Genomic DNA, 9,560 nt, shown 5'->3' on the forward strand with positions numbered 1-9,560 from the left:
TACATGATAATCTACAATCTTTTTTAAAACATGTTTTGGTCAAAACTGAAAACACTGATGTTTTTGTCAGGACTCGAGAGACAGAAGGAAACAAGAGGCAAAGAGTTTGCTGTATCCAGAAGAGCAACATACTTGAGTGCCATCTGATTTCCGGATTCCTTCATGGACAATGCCATGGGGTTTCGATGCCAGTTTGTTTCCCAGTTCATAAAGAGAGTCAAAGGGTTCTGGAAAACACACAACAGCATGAGAGACTGAACTGCTTATGACTAAACACACCTGTGTAGATCAGGCGAGGAACCAACCAGTGTGGCATCCCAAACAGTAAGTGTAGGCTATTGTGATAGTCAAAACATGATAGAAACACTGCCCGACAATGTCCTAAGCAAAAACGGTCCTAATTTCAGTTAAAATAACAAATCTGCATTCTTATGTTCTCATTCACACTGTTATCAAGTTTGAGTTGAGTGAGAAGTCCCCCAGTAATCGTGTCCCACCGTTATTTCTGCATACATGTGAGTTAGGGTTAGTATTAATGTCCTCAGACAGTTACCTGTCGGCTCGATCTCAGATAACGTATCAGCGCTGGTCGATGGTAGAGTGCTGCTGCTGCTGCTATCTGTTCCTTCAAACTGCATGTAGTCTGAGGTAAAAGCATCACAAACACCAGGCTGAAACAGGCATGAATTAGAGAGGCAAAAAGCAGTAAAAGGAGTCGGCTCCTGTCCGGCTGTTTGTGGAGACTCCAGTGATAACGCATTAGCGCTGGTCGATGGTTGAGCGTAATCCACCATTGGCTCAAGCGCATCTGTGGCTGGAGTCGGCTCTTCTTCAGGTGTTTGATGACCAGCGGCGCTGCTGTTATCCATTGCTTCAAACTGCATGTCGCCTGAGGAAAAATAAATGAATAAGAGTGGTATTAACTAAGACACTCACAAACAATAAGTGTAGGCTACTGTGATTGTCCGAACAATTGGTAGCCAAACTAAACACTATTTTATTGAGTTTGGTGACAGCATGATGCAATAGTTAGTATAGGCTACTGCTTTTACTATTGGTTGATACAAATTTTACAATTTCAATTAAATTCTTGTGGTTTTATTCCGATCTTGATTCAGATTGGATCCGTATTAGGTACAGTAGATACATGTTAATTTCTCTCAAGAAAGAAAAATCACACCTAGAAAATCACGTCTTTCAAAAGTAAGAGTCGACTCTGATTCAGTTAAATGAATCATTTTTAAAAACGAATCCAAAGCGGTTTCGTTGTGATGTCAAGACGAGACATTAGCATATTAGCTGTCCACTTATTGCGCGCGCAGGGAAAACTTGAAGTGGACACTGGACAGCATCATGTGGAGAAGACGGTGCTGTGCTCTACAATGTGAAGGTAAAGCCAGTTTCTTTTCACCGCCCAAGGACGAGCATGTGAAGAATCAGAGGTTAAAGTTCATCTTTACCACGGTATCACAGCAGTATAATCCTAAACTTTTGCTGTGTTCCCTTTATTTCACTGACGACTGCTTCTCAAATCTCGGAGTTCAATGCAGGATTCGCAAAACGCTTGTACTTGAAAGACCCCCAAGGTCATTTTTCTGGTCCTTATTGGAGGTCTGGTATGCTAAACACAAGCATACTTTAACATATTTCTAACAAGTGCACTAGAAGTACATTGGTAATAAATATACGCTTAGTCACGCTTTTAAGAAATATGCTAAAAACAAGCATACTTTTAGTGAAGTTTTAGTGTATTTAAAGAAAACATACTTCTGTTGCTCTTACTTAAAGTACATTTTATGAGTACTTTGTGTATGAACTATGAACGTAGCAAAATGATTAGCTTTTAGTGTGTTTAAAATATATGTACCTTATTTACAAATATATGTACCTTATTAGCCTACTGCAATATATTTAAAATATTTATGTATTCATCATTTATATAATGTATTAGAAACATTTGTCAACTATTATTAAGCATTGCAATAAGCAAACCTAAAATTAATGTTGTTCACTTTTACTTGTTTGCAGGCTACTTGTAAAGGCTACTTGTAAAGGCTACTTAAAAGACTGTTGTCCATTTCATGATACGCTTGTACTACTGAAATTCCCACAAGGATTTTAACATCATAATATTTGAAATGTATCATAGATACGTTTTCTAAAGATGTTTAAAAAAGTTTGTACTTATTTAAATTCAAACAACAGCATAACACACGTGACTAGTCCTGATTGGTTCCAGAGCCGTTGAACGGTTGTGATTGGTTCTTATGATAATGAGCTCGCCTCGCGCCTCACTCAGAGCTTCCGTTTATCAGATATATGCTGTGCGTGTGTGTATATGTTACTTCAATGTGATTAGATTTAGAAGTCTAAATCTAAAGTCTCTTTAGAGGACTAGGCAAGGCAAGTTTATTTATATAGCACATTTCATACACAATGGCAATTCAAAGTGCTTTACATAGAAGAAATCAATTAAAATCAATCCTAAATCTAACTGGGAGCCAGTGTAAAGACCAGGGGCCTCATTTATAAAACTTTGCGTAGGATGTGACAAAGACAGCACACACCAACAGATGTTAAACCAGAGTCTCGACTGTGAACACAGGAAATCTCGCTAAATCTCACGAGAGAAGCAAGGCGGACGACATGCAGGAAGAAATTGCGATGATAGTGTTTGGAAAGGTTTTCACAGAACACGTTGTATGAACATTCGTGCTGTTGCCACAAATCAACAAGCTGATCCTCCGTCTCTGCTGTCCACATCAGTTTCACTGTGTGCTGCGCCATGACTGCGTTTGTTATGCTTCCGTCTTCCATCATCTCGCTTTCTGATTGGATATTGTTTCGTTTCACGTGATAATCTCCAGAGCGTGCGCGTGGTTGTCCTCCACGGCCCCCCCACACATCAGGATTTCTGATCGTAAATATTAAACATGCTGAATATTTACGATTCGCGATCGGAGCGGCTCCGACGTTCTTCCGATCAGGTTCGGACACTCTTAACACACCAAGGGAAAATCTGATAAGATAATCTGTAGAACCATCAAGATAATCGGGACACAGCTAGGATTGTCGGAAGGGGGGAAATCGGCCCAAAGTCAGCCCGATTATCTTTTGGTGTGTACCCACTATAATACATACAAATCTTTGCAAATTTAATACACACTAAGTATAGTATAATTTAAAGGGGTATAATGGCCTTTTCAAAAGTCTTTGGTGTCCCCAGAGTGTATCCTATTACCTAAAACTGTGTCTATTAATTAGGGGTGGTTAATCTGTCTGATTTCCCGATTCGATTACGATTATTGAAGTCCCGATTCGATTACAGTCGATTTTCGATTATTAACGATTCTCGATTAGCGATTATTGATTTTCCATTTCACAACAGTAAACGAAAATACACTACAAAGTGATTGCAGTATTAAAAAAAGTCAGCTGCTGAATTACTTAACTCTTTTATTGAGTAACAACAACTCAAAGCACTTTCTGTGTCATGTAGTTATAACTTCAGAATTATTTGTATGTAGCTTATGTTCTGTAGAACACAGAAATGAATACATCACATTGTGTTGTGACTCATCAAGTTGAACTAAACAATAACAAATAAATGAAAGGCTTATTTCCTTTAGGAAGTAGATCAGAACCAACATACTGTAGAAATTGGACAATTTTCTTCTAGAAAGACAAGGTGTTCAGGTGGAAGAAGACTGCAGGTTGCAGTCGAAACATGTCAAGGTAAAGAAAAAGTTTTTTTCTCCACCTGAACATCTTGTCTTTCTAGAAGAAAATTGTCCAATTTAATCATTAAGAAGACAAAATGAACATTTTTGAACAACTTACTGTAGCTTCAATTAGTAACATACAAAGCCACTCTTATACACAACTAAATAATAAAGAGTTATGACTTGAAATGTTTGCTGTATACTACAATCAAAAACAGCTTATACAAAAAAAGTGAAGAACATCTGCAGAGAGCACAGTCAAAATGTAACTTTTTGTGACTGAAATTGCACATATTGCAGTATAACATACGTATAACAGATCGGTTTACACAGTGTACTGATGTGAAAACTAAACAATACAGAAAGCAGCTCTCATACAAAAATACTAAATAGGTAACAATGAAATTGCCAATTTTACATACGTTAGCTTTTAACGAAGAAGGTGCCGTTCGAATTTGGCGCGCAGCCATCATGAGTCTGTTATGTATGTGCGCGACTCTGTTATGTGCGCGTCTCTGTTATGTGCACGCCACAGACTGTCCGCGCACTGCACGTCCGCTTATAGTTCCGCCTTTTGCGTTCCGTCAATATTACGTTATTAGAAAAAAAAAATATATATATTTTTTTAGAAAATCGATGTTTTGACATTTGTGAATCGATTCAGAATCGTCCACGTCCGCATCGCGATGCATCGAAGAATCGATTTTTTCCCCCACCCCTACTATTAATCCTGTTGTAGGAGACTCCGAACAACATTAGGAGCCTTTAAAGTAGCATTATAGGGGCCCTTTAAGGACAAGCGGCAGTGTGTTTAGTATTGGGCTACTGTCACTTTAAGATCGGTACGCGTCTAATATACATGCATATGACACGCACTCGATTTTCTCTCAGATATTTGCTTTCACTTTAGACATAACCAACTGTGTTTATGTGAAGCTTGTGTGTATTTGACAGTATTAGCACGATAAGACTAGAAAGATATCTTAGTCAAGTATCCAGGCGTTGTTTGACATGATAACTGGCAACTTTTGTGAATGGGAGTGTCCCGTGAGTGTATATACAGCATGTGATGTGAATGTAACAGAACTGCAGCTGATAGAATGTGCGCAGTAACACGATACTACGACATTTCTTCAAAAGCAGATCGTGGAGACATTTTAATCGTCCACGATCGAATATTGTGATATCGCACACCCCCATGTGTCCCACAGTTATTTACACGGCCCTGCTGCTGCGATCCAATCCTTCGGGAAAGTTGCATGATGTTTACTCTCTGCATGTTGCCTAACATCAGAAACATCAAGCTGAAGCGGACATGAATCAGAGAGGTAATAACTAGAGACTCACCTTCTGTCGGGTCGGACTCGATCGCTTCTGGCTCTGGTGTTTCTTTAAACCAGTCATGATCTAGAATGTTCATTAAGTAGATCCTTGACTCTCTGTCACGAAGGTTCTGAAGTAGATCCAGGCATTCTGTAAAAGTTTTCAGAAGAGAGATGATTAGTCCTGCTTGATTTTGAGATATGTAGTTTATGTGAGGTAATGTTGCTGTTACTATGGCATTCTCTTGATGCCCATGAACATTTATTAATGGCTAAACATTCACTGTCAATCCGCTGTGTTTTACACTTTGCTTATTTGTCATCAAGGTAATTTTACTGTCACTTGTGTAAGAGCTTTACATGTTTTCAAGCAATGCTATTTCCATTTCGTTCTTGTTTTTGGTCTCACCTTTGGACAACTGTGATCTTTCCCTACGAAGCCAAAGTTTCAGAAGACGTTCTCCTTCGACCATTCCCTTCAGCGCTCTGTATAACACTTCATTTGTTCGCATTAAAGCGTGAACTCTCCTCTCTGCTTTTGACTCAAAATCACCTATTGTAAGGAGTACGTTTTCAGTTTTCAGTAAAAAACCCTTATTTCCATATCCTGTGCATAATAAATCAGTGACTTGTGCTCAAAAAACAAGCTCACTTGGTTCTCTGATGGCCAGTGCTCTGTAAAAGCCGGCTAACTTGATCTCCCTGGTGAATGGGTCGATGAGTACTTTTCTCAGGCTGATGTGTTCGTAACAAACACCCTGTTCCCTGCAGTGCTGAAACGCAGCGATGAGATTCTGCATGATGTGTTTTGCTTCTGCTTCAGTCAGACGACCTCTGTTTTCTTTGATGAAATCACACAAGGTTACGCTGACACCTGGATGTTCCATGATTAAGATGTCGTGATCTTCCATGCCAAACCAATCATGTAACTTCACGACATGGTCGCTATGTTCCACCATCCGCATTATAGTTGCCTCTCGACAATAAGGTTTGGAATCCCCAACCTGAAAGAAGAGATTGACAAAAGGTTAGTTGACTCCTAACCTGAAACCTCCTGACTAAAGAGTGGGTTAGAAAACAATGAACTTTACATGTACTTTACAACTGATGCTTCAATGCTTTGAAATAATTCTTAATAGTAATTTTCATAAAGAATAAAATCGTGTCAACTTACGTCGAAATCAAACTGCCGCTCCTTCACATATTTGATGATCACCTAAAAAATAAAGAAAATATTTGCAAACGTAAGTGAACTGACTCATCTTTGTTGCTTACATGATTATCTACAATCTTTTTTAAAACATGTTTTGGTCAAAACTGAAAACACTGATGTTTTTGTCAGGACTCGAGAGACAGAAGGAAACAAGAGGCAAAGAGTTTGCTGTATCCAGAAGAGCAACATACTTGAGTGCCATCTGATTTCCGGATTCCTTCATGGACAGTGCCATGGGGTTTCGATGCCAGTTTCTTTCCCACTTTATAAAGAGAGTCAAAGGCTCCTGGAAAAAACACAACAGCATGAGAGACTGAACTGCTTATGACTAAACACACCTGTGTAGATCAGGCGAGGAACCAACCAGTGTGAGGTTTACACATCAGGAAACAGGCTGACATTGACACAGCTAATAATTAGCAGGTTTTGCATTTAAGTTCATGTTTGTGATTGTCAGAACATTTGGTAGCCAAACTAAACACTATTGTATTGAGTTTAGTGACAGCATGGTGCAATAGTTGGTATAGGCTTCTGCTTTTACTATTGGTTGGTACAAATTTTACAATAACATATCCCAAAAACATTGAAAACATATTTGTATTTGTTTGTGTAAATCACGCTAGAAACATGGTAAATCATGACAAACTGTGGTAAATCATGCTAGAATGTGGTATATCATGGTAAATCATGCAAGAACAGGGTAAATCATGATAAATCATGACAAACTATGGTAAATCGTGCTAGAATGTGTTATATCATGGTAAATCACACGACTAGACAGGGTAAATCATGATAAATCATGACAAACTATGGTAAATCATGCTAGAATGTGGTATATCATGGTAAATCACGCTAGAACAGGGTAAATCATGATAAATCATGACAAACTATGGTAAATCATGTTAGAATGTGGTATATCATGTTAAATAACGCTAGAAACATGGTAAATCATGGTAATTCATGACAAACTATGGTAAATCATGCTAGAATGTGGTAGGCTATATCATGGTAAATCATGCTAGAACAGGGTAAATCATGACAAACTAAGGTAAATCATGTTAGAATGTGGTATAACATGGTAAATCATGACAAACTATGGTAAATCATGCTAGAATGTGGTATATCATGGTAAATCACGCTAGAACAGGGTAAATCATGATAAATCATGACAAACTATGGTAAATCATGCTAGAATGTGGTATATCATGGTAAATCATGACAAACTATGGTAAATCATGCTAGAATGTGGTATAACATGGTAAATCATGACAAACTATGGTAAATCATGTTAGAATGTGGTATATCATGGTAAATCACGCTAGACCATGGTCAATCATGATAAACTATGGTAAATCATGCTAGAATGTGGTATATCATGGTAAATCATGCTAGAACAGGGTCAATTATGGTAAACCATGATAAACTATGGTAAATCGTGTTAGAATGTGGTATATCATGGTAAATCACGCTAGAACATGGTCTTTTCCATCTATGATATCAGTGGTTACATGCTTGCTAAATAAAACTTTATAACTTTTGATGTTTTTGTGCTTAAAGGTCTTAACCCCGATAAATGCTGCTTGTTTTCACAGAAACACTGACCGACAATGTCCTAGCTAATTTCAACGAGTGTCAAAACAAACGAAGACCATCAGAGGGATAAGATAAGATTATGTAACGTCTGTAATAAAGCCTGTATCATTAAATGGTAACTTGTCTTTTGATTTGTATTAATGTTACGTTACCTGTCGTGTTCATAGCCATAGCCGCGTCTGTCACGCTGCAGCGGCCGCTTCTCTCAGGTAACATATCGACGATTGATCGTTCAGTGTAATTGAATGTGTGTTCAATGTGTTTCCTATTGTTTGTAATTGTATCACTATAACGTTCAACTGTGTAAATAATGGTACGGGGTGGTGGTGGCGCAGTGGATAAGACACATGCCTTTGGTGTGAGAGACCCGGGTTCGAATCCACTGTGAGACACCAATGTGTCCCTGAGCAAGACACTTAACCCCTAGTTGCTCCAGAGGCGTGCGACCTCTGACATATATAGCAATTGTAAGTCGCTTCGGATAAAAGCGTCAGCTAAATGAATAAAAAAAAAAAAAAAAAAAAAAAAAAAAAATAATGTAAACTGTGTTTCAGTAAGACGATGCTGTCTGTTTGTTGTTGGCTGTCTGTTTGTTGTTGGCTGGCACGTTGCTTAGCAACCTCTGGAACTATTTGGCTTAATCGTGACGTAACCACTCTCCGAGAACACGGTTTCCGGGTCCAAAGGCCGGGGCGGGGCCTCTCTCTCTCTCTCTCTGGAGTTTTGACAGCGCGCAGTGCTGTGTGTGTCCCGTGCTGTTTGAACCATAGACTGTAAAACAATATGGACGTAGTGTATGGCGGGCCGGAAGGTCCAAAAATAGGACTAATGATTTGTCGTGGGAAGTCACTATACTATAGCCCCTAGCTACTCACTTTCCCACTGATATGCCAGCGGTGGATCTGTATAACGTTACGTACTCTCCTCACACAGCGAGCGACTCACCCTCCTCACACAGCGAGAGCGACTCACTTTCCTCAGCGAGCGACTCAGTCTCCTCACACAGCGAGCGACTCACTTTCCTCAGCTGGCGACTCAGTCTCGAGCGACTCACTTTCCACTTTCACATCGCTCAAGTTCGTAGAGAGCTTATTCAGTCCATTTTAAATTCTGATTTTGGCCGCGTCTCAAATGGGTTAAACCAAAGATATATTGCCTATGAAGTTCAAGTAAATGCGCTAGAAAATCCGCGCTCATTCATGGATGTGCATTTATTGCATGGACGGAGAAAGCGCCGACACCTGCAGGATTTCATCTGATGGTATAGGACAATTCCGGTATTTAACACTTTGAGTCTATTTTGTAGTTCGTTTTGGAAGAACAAGAGTGGTGGATAAAGACATTTTGACAATGGTTCCTGTCGCGACCTTTTGACTATTTTAGAATTGCCCATGACCGCTTTAGAATGGGAGTCAATGGCCATGCACAAACATGACCTTAAAACAACCCTTAACGTTCGTTTTCAAAACTGTGCAACTCACCGAGTGGTTAGTGGTGTTCGTTGATGTTCCAAAACAAGTAGCGTAGCGAAATACAGTTTCTGTCGTGTTTTATTTGGCATTTTGTAAAATCCATTGATTTCCGTTGGAGGACACATTGCTCGTTGATATTACTGCGCTACCGGAAACGGAAAGGATGCTGTTTACATTTGATTGTAGTCTTTTAGGTCTTTTCGCTCGGTTCCCTTTCAAGGCGGTAACTTCGACATTA

Source organism: Leuciscus leuciscus (genome assembly GCF_965113295.1).
Source record: "Leuciscus leuciscus genome assembly, chromosome: 16".
In the NCBI taxonomy this organism is placed as follows: domain Eukaryota; kingdom Metazoa; phylum Chordata; class Actinopteri; order Cypriniformes; family Leuciscidae; genus Leuciscus; species Leuciscus leuciscus.